An 8,750-nucleotide genomic window follows, 5' to 3' on the forward strand; every position below is an offset into this window, starting at 1 on the left:
GCTTCAAGTAATCTAAATACAAAGCTGCTCAAAGATATTTCACAGAAGTTGGTAGCGCAGTCCACAAGGCAACTGGAGGAATAAGAAACCAGACAGACAATGCCTTCTAGCGCATTATGGTATGCGGTTAACTTCCTGTAACATCAGGCAAATCAAATTTCCTTCTAAAAAGTCTGACTGTAAGAAATGTTATTTCACCACCTTGCACAGTCTTCTAATCACAGCATAATATCTTAAATGATAAAAAGAGACATTGTGTATTACCAGCTTACCCAAAAATTTTTACCTCAGGTTCAAGAGTTCCAAAAAATTATGTGTCAAAACTCACAGAACCACAATAAAACTGACAAATATTACAATCTTTTTTACAAACAAAGTAAAAACATTTTAACATTCTAAAGTTAGTTTAAAACTCAGCTTTGCGAGTTCACAGGCAAAAATATTGATAGGCTATCAGTCTGAGCAAGTGGCAGAGCTCTTAGAAAACAGACCTGGAAAAATACCAAAGCCCCGGAAAATTATGGTATGGCTTAAGTCTGCTGCAGTCTAAAGATATCCTTCTAAACACTGTTAATATACCTGAACCAGCTTAGGTAGCAAAAGCAACATGAAACTTTCAGTGTCCTGTGCAATTTACACTGCTGTGGCTTCCAGCCGCTGAAATATGAGCTCGTTCAGGTACAAGCCACGTGTGTTACAATCACACACGCAACCCTATTGCAGACATAGCTTCAAATTGATTTGGTTCTGACTTACACTGGTGTAATCTCATTAACCTCAACCAAATAAGCCTCCTGGTTTATTTATTCTCCACTTTGACCTGAGTCTATTTCATCACACCGCCTTTAGGTCTGCCAACGTATAACAATGAAAAGTGAAGATTCCAGCTCATTTTTTACACCCACCTCGTACAGGGCCCGTAAGTCCCACTAACAGTTTTGCATTCTCATTATCACAAACTTAAGTCTAACATGCTTCTCCCCAACTTCTGCAAGCATGCTTCCAAAATACTTATTGGAATTCAGTCCAACTCCATCATCCTTTCAATGCCCAAAACACTACGTTAGTGTGTTAAGCTCCAGTTTTAGGGATCAAAAGACTCATCGGAATTGAATGTCCTAATGTTAGCTAGCTACCTTGAAATCACCTTTAACTGAAGCCAGGTTAAAATTAAAGCAACCAGAAGTATTTATTTACAAAACCCCTGATAGACAGCATAGTTACAAAGGTTTATGAAGACCCAGGTACAGAGCAATTGAAAGACAACCATGCACCTATTTACACAGTTGTTAGAATAGTTCCAAAGTCTCAACCTTTTGGGAGCCAGCTGTTGGATTGACACACGCTTTATTGCCCACAGCTGAGGATCTGGGTCTTGTGCAATCCCACGTCCTCAAATTCCACTGGGAACCCAAAATTTCTTTTGTAGCTCGGTCCATCTTTGGGGTTATCCAGGATGTGGTTACACAACATTTTCTCTGGCACTGCAAGCCAGCTTAAGAAGTTATCCTGTCCGTTCCCCTTCCCTCGTGCCACTTCTTCCAAAAGAGAAAAAAAAAAAATTTAACTTAGGTCACAGTTGTGATACCGTTTACAGCACAGCACTACAAAGAGCTGTTGTGTTTACAAAATCGAGGGAGCAGCGAATTCCAGTGTTTGTGAGAGGCTGAGGAAAGAAACATCTTGTGCGCCAGAGAGAGTTCAAGAGAACACTTAACAGCCATCATGAAACTACAACTTCTACCTTACTCTTAGATCTCTGGAACTTCATGGTTTGTATTTCCTGACAGAAAGGCCAAAACTCTTTCTCTGCTTGGATTCCCACCCATTTTCCCCAGCATTAGGAATTCTCCTGTCCCTTGGCCATCAGTTGCTAAGTAGATAGAGTCTGCTTTCTACTGCTCCAAAGAGCAAAACCTTAAGGCATCAAAATATAAAAAACCCAAAGGAGTGTCACTGTTTTACTCAGTGCAGAAATCTGAAGACAATGCATAGCAGACAATTTGTCAATATAATAAAAATAAATCTGTTGCTTAAAAACTGCATATTAACACTGATCTTAATATACAGAAGTGGGCATTCAAATCTCACACAACTAATCTGAGACTCTTTAGAGTACAAACTTGTAGAACTGGCTTAAATCTGATTTTACAAGGCAATAAAAACCGAAGACATTTCTGTGTACATATTATTATATGACTAGAATATATTCCATATTAAAATAAAACTTCTAGTGGTTCAAAAAAGAATTCAAAGAGAGAACCTGTACTGCCAGTGTGGCAAAGTATGGCAAAATAGTGTCAGAAGTAAGATCAGAAATGCCAGTTATAATTTCCAAAATCAGTTTGTACGAGAAGCAGTTCTCTCCATGTGAGGAACATTTCATAGTGAGAGGAAATGGCTTTAGTAGTTTGATGATAAAGTTGAAAAACATGCAAGCTTTCAGGTTCACCAATCCTCTTGGCAGTCTTCACACAACTTATAAAATGGAAATAGTTTGGCTTTTGTCCAATTTTGATTCCTCAACTACAAGGAAACGGTTTTAAAGGTGTCACTTAATTTGATTCCTTTTACTCCCTCCATTTTCTGAGGATAACATTTTGCCTTCTTTACCTCTGTAGACTATAGGGCTGGAATAAGAATGTTTTTGATTCTGTTTGTCTCTGAGGGGATGCCCCCTCCTACAGACCAGTTGCTATTTGGCCCCAACTCCTGATTTCCAAGCACACAGGAGTACTCCTTCATATAGACAGGATGCAACAAACACATAAGTGGTTTATTTCCCCTCTGCATTTTGGCAATCTTTTGCTCCTTTGCTTCAGAGAGAAGTATAGAGACAGCTGGGGATTGCTGTCCCTTGCAACTGTATTATAGTTAACTTAGGAACAAACATACAGTACTGCTACATTTTGCAGAACCAGCACCAAACATTAGAGAATGTTGGAATTCCCCACAACTGGGAAATGCTGGCTTATACTGCCTACTGTAGTATGCAGTACACCAACTATACCACATAAAACAGACTTTATATTTTTTTCTGAACATCATTCTCCAACACAAACCCTCACTTGAAAGCTCTATTTTTGAGAGGCTTTTGTCTTTATAACCTCACAGCCTCCTATGTTATTTGACTATCTCAATAGGTTTCCAAAGCACCTTTTTAATGCACAAAAAACCCGCTTTTATTAGGAATTAATGGTTGTTTTCCAATAGCGTTTGTCCTCAAATGCTCTTGCGTTAGTCTCGTAGTCAAGTTTTACCTAATATATTCAGTAAAACTCAGACACCACCTGTGGCCCTCTCTCTGTAACTGAATCCATGCAAGCAAACATAATTTCATGTTGAAGTTAACAGGGCTCCCAATCTAAATGCACTTAAACAACTGAGGTCTCTAAAAATTGTTTGAGAAATACAGGTACCAAATTTACTGTGTATTTATACGTAGCAAGATTAGACATTTAAAAGTCGAAGTTTTTCTTACTTTAAAAATATCTCACAGTGCTGGAAACCCAGGCTGTAGCACAACACATTGAAGAATGATGAACATTTTGCTCCTAACTATGAAATCCTAGTAGGCAACCAAGACTAATGGAGAACAAGGACGGAAAATATTCATTTAAAGCATACTAGACATGTCCTTAAAGATCCATTTTATATATACAAAGTGTCAGTGCCAGACTAAGAAATGTTAACACTATTCCTCTAAAATATTAAAAAACAAAAAATCTCGAAGTTCTTGTCCCCATACTCTGTTTTTGGGAAACAGGATGACTTAGTACAAAAAAAGTCTCACAAACTGATTTCAACTGATTTGATGATTATTCTTATTAAAGGCTACAAAAAAGAAATCATTAAGACCAATAAAGTCACACATAAGGAAACATTTTATACATGCAAATAACTTCAATCACATCACTTTGAACAGATATATTTACTTATTTAAAACAATTGTAAAAGAATTTCTTAAATCCTGAAATCTACTGCAACTGCTTAAGCACATCAGCAAAATGATAAAGGGGATATCAGCTAAGATGGCTCCACTAGACTGTCAATAAAAAATTCTTCATCACAAACAACACATAGTTCAACAACTAAGGTAAATATCAGAAAAGTTTTCTACTTGGGAATGCAAACAGAGCAAGAAATACCACACTATACATATTTATGCAAGTATATAAGCACTTTCAAAGTCCCAGCCTAAGTAATCAATCTTCAGTTTAATAAGTCCATGAAATGCTCCAGCTTTTTTTTCCTAGGCCTGGCATTGAATGTTTTCAGGTTTCTAGTAAGTATTGAACAGCAACCTAAAAACAACTTTGGTGATAACCGGTTAATACAAAACTTGAGCTTGATCAAAATTGAGAGCTAGCCAAGCGAAAAAACAGACGACAGATAACATTTGATGTCAATACAAAATAATAAACTCCTGAAAGAATAACTTGCAGCAATTCCCACATGGCGTTGAATTTTAAGCCAAATGTAAGCAGATAAACAAAATAACCATGCACAGGATGTGCAGCTCAACAGAATCTCTGCTTAACACAGGCACACACTAGACAGGCAACAAAGTGTTCCAATGAACAAAGAATGGAATCGAAAACATTCTCATTTCACCTGGAATATTGTCTTTTGTGACATCACAGAAAACACAGAAAACCAGAATCAATTCATAGATTTATCTGAGCTATGGACAAATACTAAGTATGCTAGGGGAAGGAAAAAAAACAAAACACCACAACCAGAAGAAAGCCCAGAAGAAGGGACAGAGGTACAGAAAATCAAAACAGCAAAAGCTAATGCCTCTCTTCCTACTACAAGGAAATGTTCAACCATGATTAAAAAGCAATCTACTAACAACAAAAGGAACTGTGTTATACTACTGTGGAAGTCACTGTCAAAGACACAGATGCAGAGACAACTCACATCAAAAAAGGACAACGCTTGTATTGATTTTAAATCAATAGTTGGCTATACACATTGGATTTTTCTTTCTACAAGTCAGATTTAAATATTCATGTTTCACTGTCTGATACAGTGACTGCATAACCAAAATTAGATGGACAATTATCTTCCAGGCAAATCAGTCTACTTGCCTATTCAAGAAGTACTTAAGACTTTCCTCCACAGAAAATTGCTTTCTAGTTCAGGTCAACAGGACAGAAAGAAAGCTAGGAATTACTTTCAAAGATCAAATCAGCTGTACCTCAATACCGACGATAACACAAGGGGATTACATCACTGTCCATGTGAATCAGATCTCTCTGCATTCAGTACTGCATAACCCAGAGAGCTTAACACTGAAGCGAGGCATCACCTTTTTTCTTCCAGCATCTCACAGTTGCAACTGACAGAGACAGTTGCACTTGTACCTTGCAGCTCTCACTGTATGGCAAGGTGTATAACCCATTTAAGTGAGAGATATAATGTACTCTCTAGATCAACACAGCATGCAGCAAAAAGCACCTATTTGTATGTGGCAAATAAAACTGATTACAGTTCTTTCAGCACAACTACTACAAAGAAGCTTCATTGTATATACATATTTTTGTTTTGTTTTTCAAGTCTCCATAAAGACAGATCTACCTTATGGAATAATCTACAAAATCTCATACCCAAAAATTCACAAAAGCTCCTCATTTACCTTCTGATAATGAAATCACATCTGAAACAAGTTAGAGAAATACAAATGCAAGCATGAGCTCAAATGTTGACTCAGATCTTGCTAGTCTTACTCATATTAGTCATCTTACTGGGCTCATGCTGAGAACACTGTGGGTGGACGTATGAATTCATACAGAACCAACTGAAATCAGTGCACAGCCGGGTCAAAGGCTTTGAAACAGCAGCTCTATTAAGTTAAATGGAAAAAACATAACTGTGTATTGCCTAATAACAGTGTTAATATTTGCATACAGACCAGGTAAAAAGAAGCAGGGGGTGTTATAACAGAAATGCTAGCCTATAATAGCATACTAGAACTAGGATAAGATAATTCAGGTTGAAAGGCACCTCAGGAGGTCATCTAGTTCAACCTCCTACTCAAAGCTCCAGTTATTTTTATAAAAAAGCCACAAGGTTTTGGTTGCCTTCTTCCACATCAGTTGTTTTTTCAAAACACCATTAAAACAAATATTTTTTTAATTATTGCATGTTCAATTATGTTAATCTGCTTTTTAATGAAAGTTTTGTAACTTTTGATAGTAGTTCCCTTTTATCCATAACTAACACCATTTAATTCATGTATCTGTTTAATATTATTACATTTCTGAATCTTGTTTATTTCTCTTTTAAGGTTCTTTCAGCTGAGATGCTAGATTACTTCCTGTAACTGCAAACATCATCACTTAGCTTTTGGTTTACATAAGGTCATATTGTAAAAATGCCCCAGAGCTGAGATAAAGAGACCAATGGCAAAATGACAACCCCGTTCACTAAGTGCTCTTCTTAGAAGTTCAGCAAGAAGATGCCATTGCTAGTACAAGATGGCAGTGACATTCACTTTAGTAGTATTCTGTGGTCATGCATAACATTAACTCCACATAGTTTGGAAATGGTTATTCTACAGAGATTTCAACTTTTTTATTAGCCCAATCACCACTCTTAAGAGCTGCGCCGGAGAAGCAGCAGCAGTCTCCTTTCATTTTCCATTCTGCAGCTCCCCTCAAACTGATTTGATCAACAAGAATGTCGAACCATTTTCTGCATTCTGTAAACTTCTTGCTCATTAAAACTTCCCCTCCAGCAGCAAACGCTATTTCCTTATGTTGCTGTCGTTGGCACTTACGAAAATGAAAAACTCTCTAAGTAGCTCAGACTTAAGGCTTCTCTGGAAAGCGCACCACTGCTTAAGCTCCCTATCATTTCATACTATAATACTGAAGTTGTTTACTACAAAATTGTCCATTTACATCATTGAAGTCACTTGGGACTCATTCTCATCAAGCAGAAGACAGTGATGGCTTCTGTGTTCCTACTGAATCCTCAAATTACTGTCACTAACCCTAAGCAGGGAAGATAAACGGGCATGCCTAAGGAACATAAGACAAACTTTAGAAATATTTCTCTCTCACCTAATCTGCATATATATTAAATTTGACTAACAATGGAACCAATGGAGAAGTAGATGATAAACTGGAAAGCTGTACAGGGCTAAGATGTCAGAAACAGTGACCACTAAGCAACTAATCTGCAAAATCACATTTGAAACTATAAGTAGCCATCACAGTCTTCCCAATTACGTTTCCTTCCGCCCAACGACCAAAACGAATATAGTCTATGTCTCTCCAGCAACAAACAATTTACGAATAACCACAGCAAGGTGTTATTTTCTCACCTGTCACAGACTGCAGAGCTGAGAAGGGGAAATTTGAAGACAGAGACAACCAGGTTCTATTTAGACTTCAGTTGCACAAAAAAAAAAAAAAAAAAATTCTGAAGAAGTTTTATCCGCAATTCTTTTCTAAAAAAAAAAAAAAATTTTCTTGGGAAAATAAATTAAATTCATTAATTCATACCCCACATCTAAGGGAACATTTCCGCACCCAGAAGCAAACTCAAGACAGACATATAGAGAAAAAACACAGATGCTTCTGTGACTGTTTGCCCTCCTTCTGCAATGAGAAGATTTTTTTAAAAAATTTTTATTTTGTTTTAGCGGCACAAGTAAGTATTCTCGAGGAAGTTCGCCAGCAAAACACACCACCTTCACCGAGGCGCGGCGGACTTCCAGGTGCCCTACCGGCCAGGTCAGACCCGCGCCCGGCCGGCCTCCTGGGAGCGCTGCCTACGCGGGGGGGGGGAACACCGCCCTGACCGGCGCACACACCCCCAGCCAAGGAGGGCCTTCCGTGCCGACCGACAGCCCTTCCGCCCCCCTCCCTCCCCAGGTACGGCCTAGAGAGGGGCGGCCGTCCCGCCGAGCGCTACCCGCCGTGGGGCCCCGCCGCCGCGTTGCCTAGCGCCGGCCCCGCCGCGCACCCCCGCCCTCTCGGCCCCCCCCACTCACACGCCGCGGGGTCCGGGCAGGGGCAGCCGCCACACGCGGCTCTGGGGCCGGCCGGCGGAGCTCCCCGCCAGCGGGGCCGGACGCGGGATACGCCGAGGTGTAACCGCCACCCCGGCCACCCGCCTCCCCCGCCTACTCACCCCCCCGCCCCGGCCGCGGCGGCCAGTGGGCAACGGCCGCCGGGCGGCGCTGGCCCCACTCACCCCGGCGGCGGCTGGGCAGCCCGGCGCGCAGGCAGCTTCCCCCGCGGCGCCCGCTCCCTCTCCATGCACGGCGCCGGGGGACGCGGCGGCGGCGGCGGCAGCAGCGCGCCGAGCCGCGCTCCGCCCGCTGCCTCCGCGCGGCCGCCCCGCCCTCCCGCGCGGGGGAGCGGAGGGGCAGGGGCGGGGCCGCCGCCCTCTCGCTGGGCGGGACGCGAGCCGCGAGGCTCCCGCCGCCTGCGTCATCACGCAGCGGCCAGGCGGGGCGCGGGCCGGAGCCTTGGCTCCGCGCAGCGCAGCGCCGCCCCGCCCCGCCCCGCTCTGCTCCGCTGCCAAGGGCGCTCAGAGGGGGGTCCCTCGACCCGCGCGCCGGCGGCCCTCGGTGGGCCTCCGAGCGGGGGGGTCTCTCGCCTCGGGGAGGCCGGCCCGGGGACCGGTTGTCGGCGCAGAGCGGCTGGCCCGCGGAGACGGCAGCCTGCCTCGTAGGCGGTGGAGCGGGCACCGGCGGTGTGTAAATGCGGGAAGGGGAGCCGCTCCTGTGCGGG

At 42.4% G+C, this 8,750-nt stretch overlaps 1 protein-coding gene across 5 annotated transcripts in view; it reads right to left on the reverse strand.

The window, feature by feature from the left end:
• The window catches only part of JAK2 (Janus kinase 2), a 101,377-nt gene extending 93,063 nt beyond the window's left edge, over positions 1–8,314 (reverse strand). For 4 of the 5 annotated variants that reach the window (XR_012670944.1, XM_075137155.1, XM_075137146.1 and 1 more), the window contains exons 1-2: positions 8,209–8,314; positions 7,334–7,459 (exon numbers count right to left, since the gene is read on the reverse strand). The gene's annotated coding sequence lies outside the window, so the exon portion shown is untranslated. Of the gene's footprint in view, positions 1–7,333; positions 7,460–8,005; positions 8,091–8,208 lie in introns of those variants that run through there. The other variant, XM_075137147.1, reaches the window with a different exon arrangement.
• Positions 8,315–8,750: the final 436 nt, after the last annotated feature.

This window comes from Calonectris borealis, chromosome Z (assembly GCF_964195595.1).
Source record: "Calonectris borealis chromosome Z, bCalBor7.hap1.2, whole genome shotgun sequence".
NCBI lineage: Eukaryota > Metazoa > Chordata > Aves > Procellariiformes > Procellariidae > Calonectris > Calonectris borealis.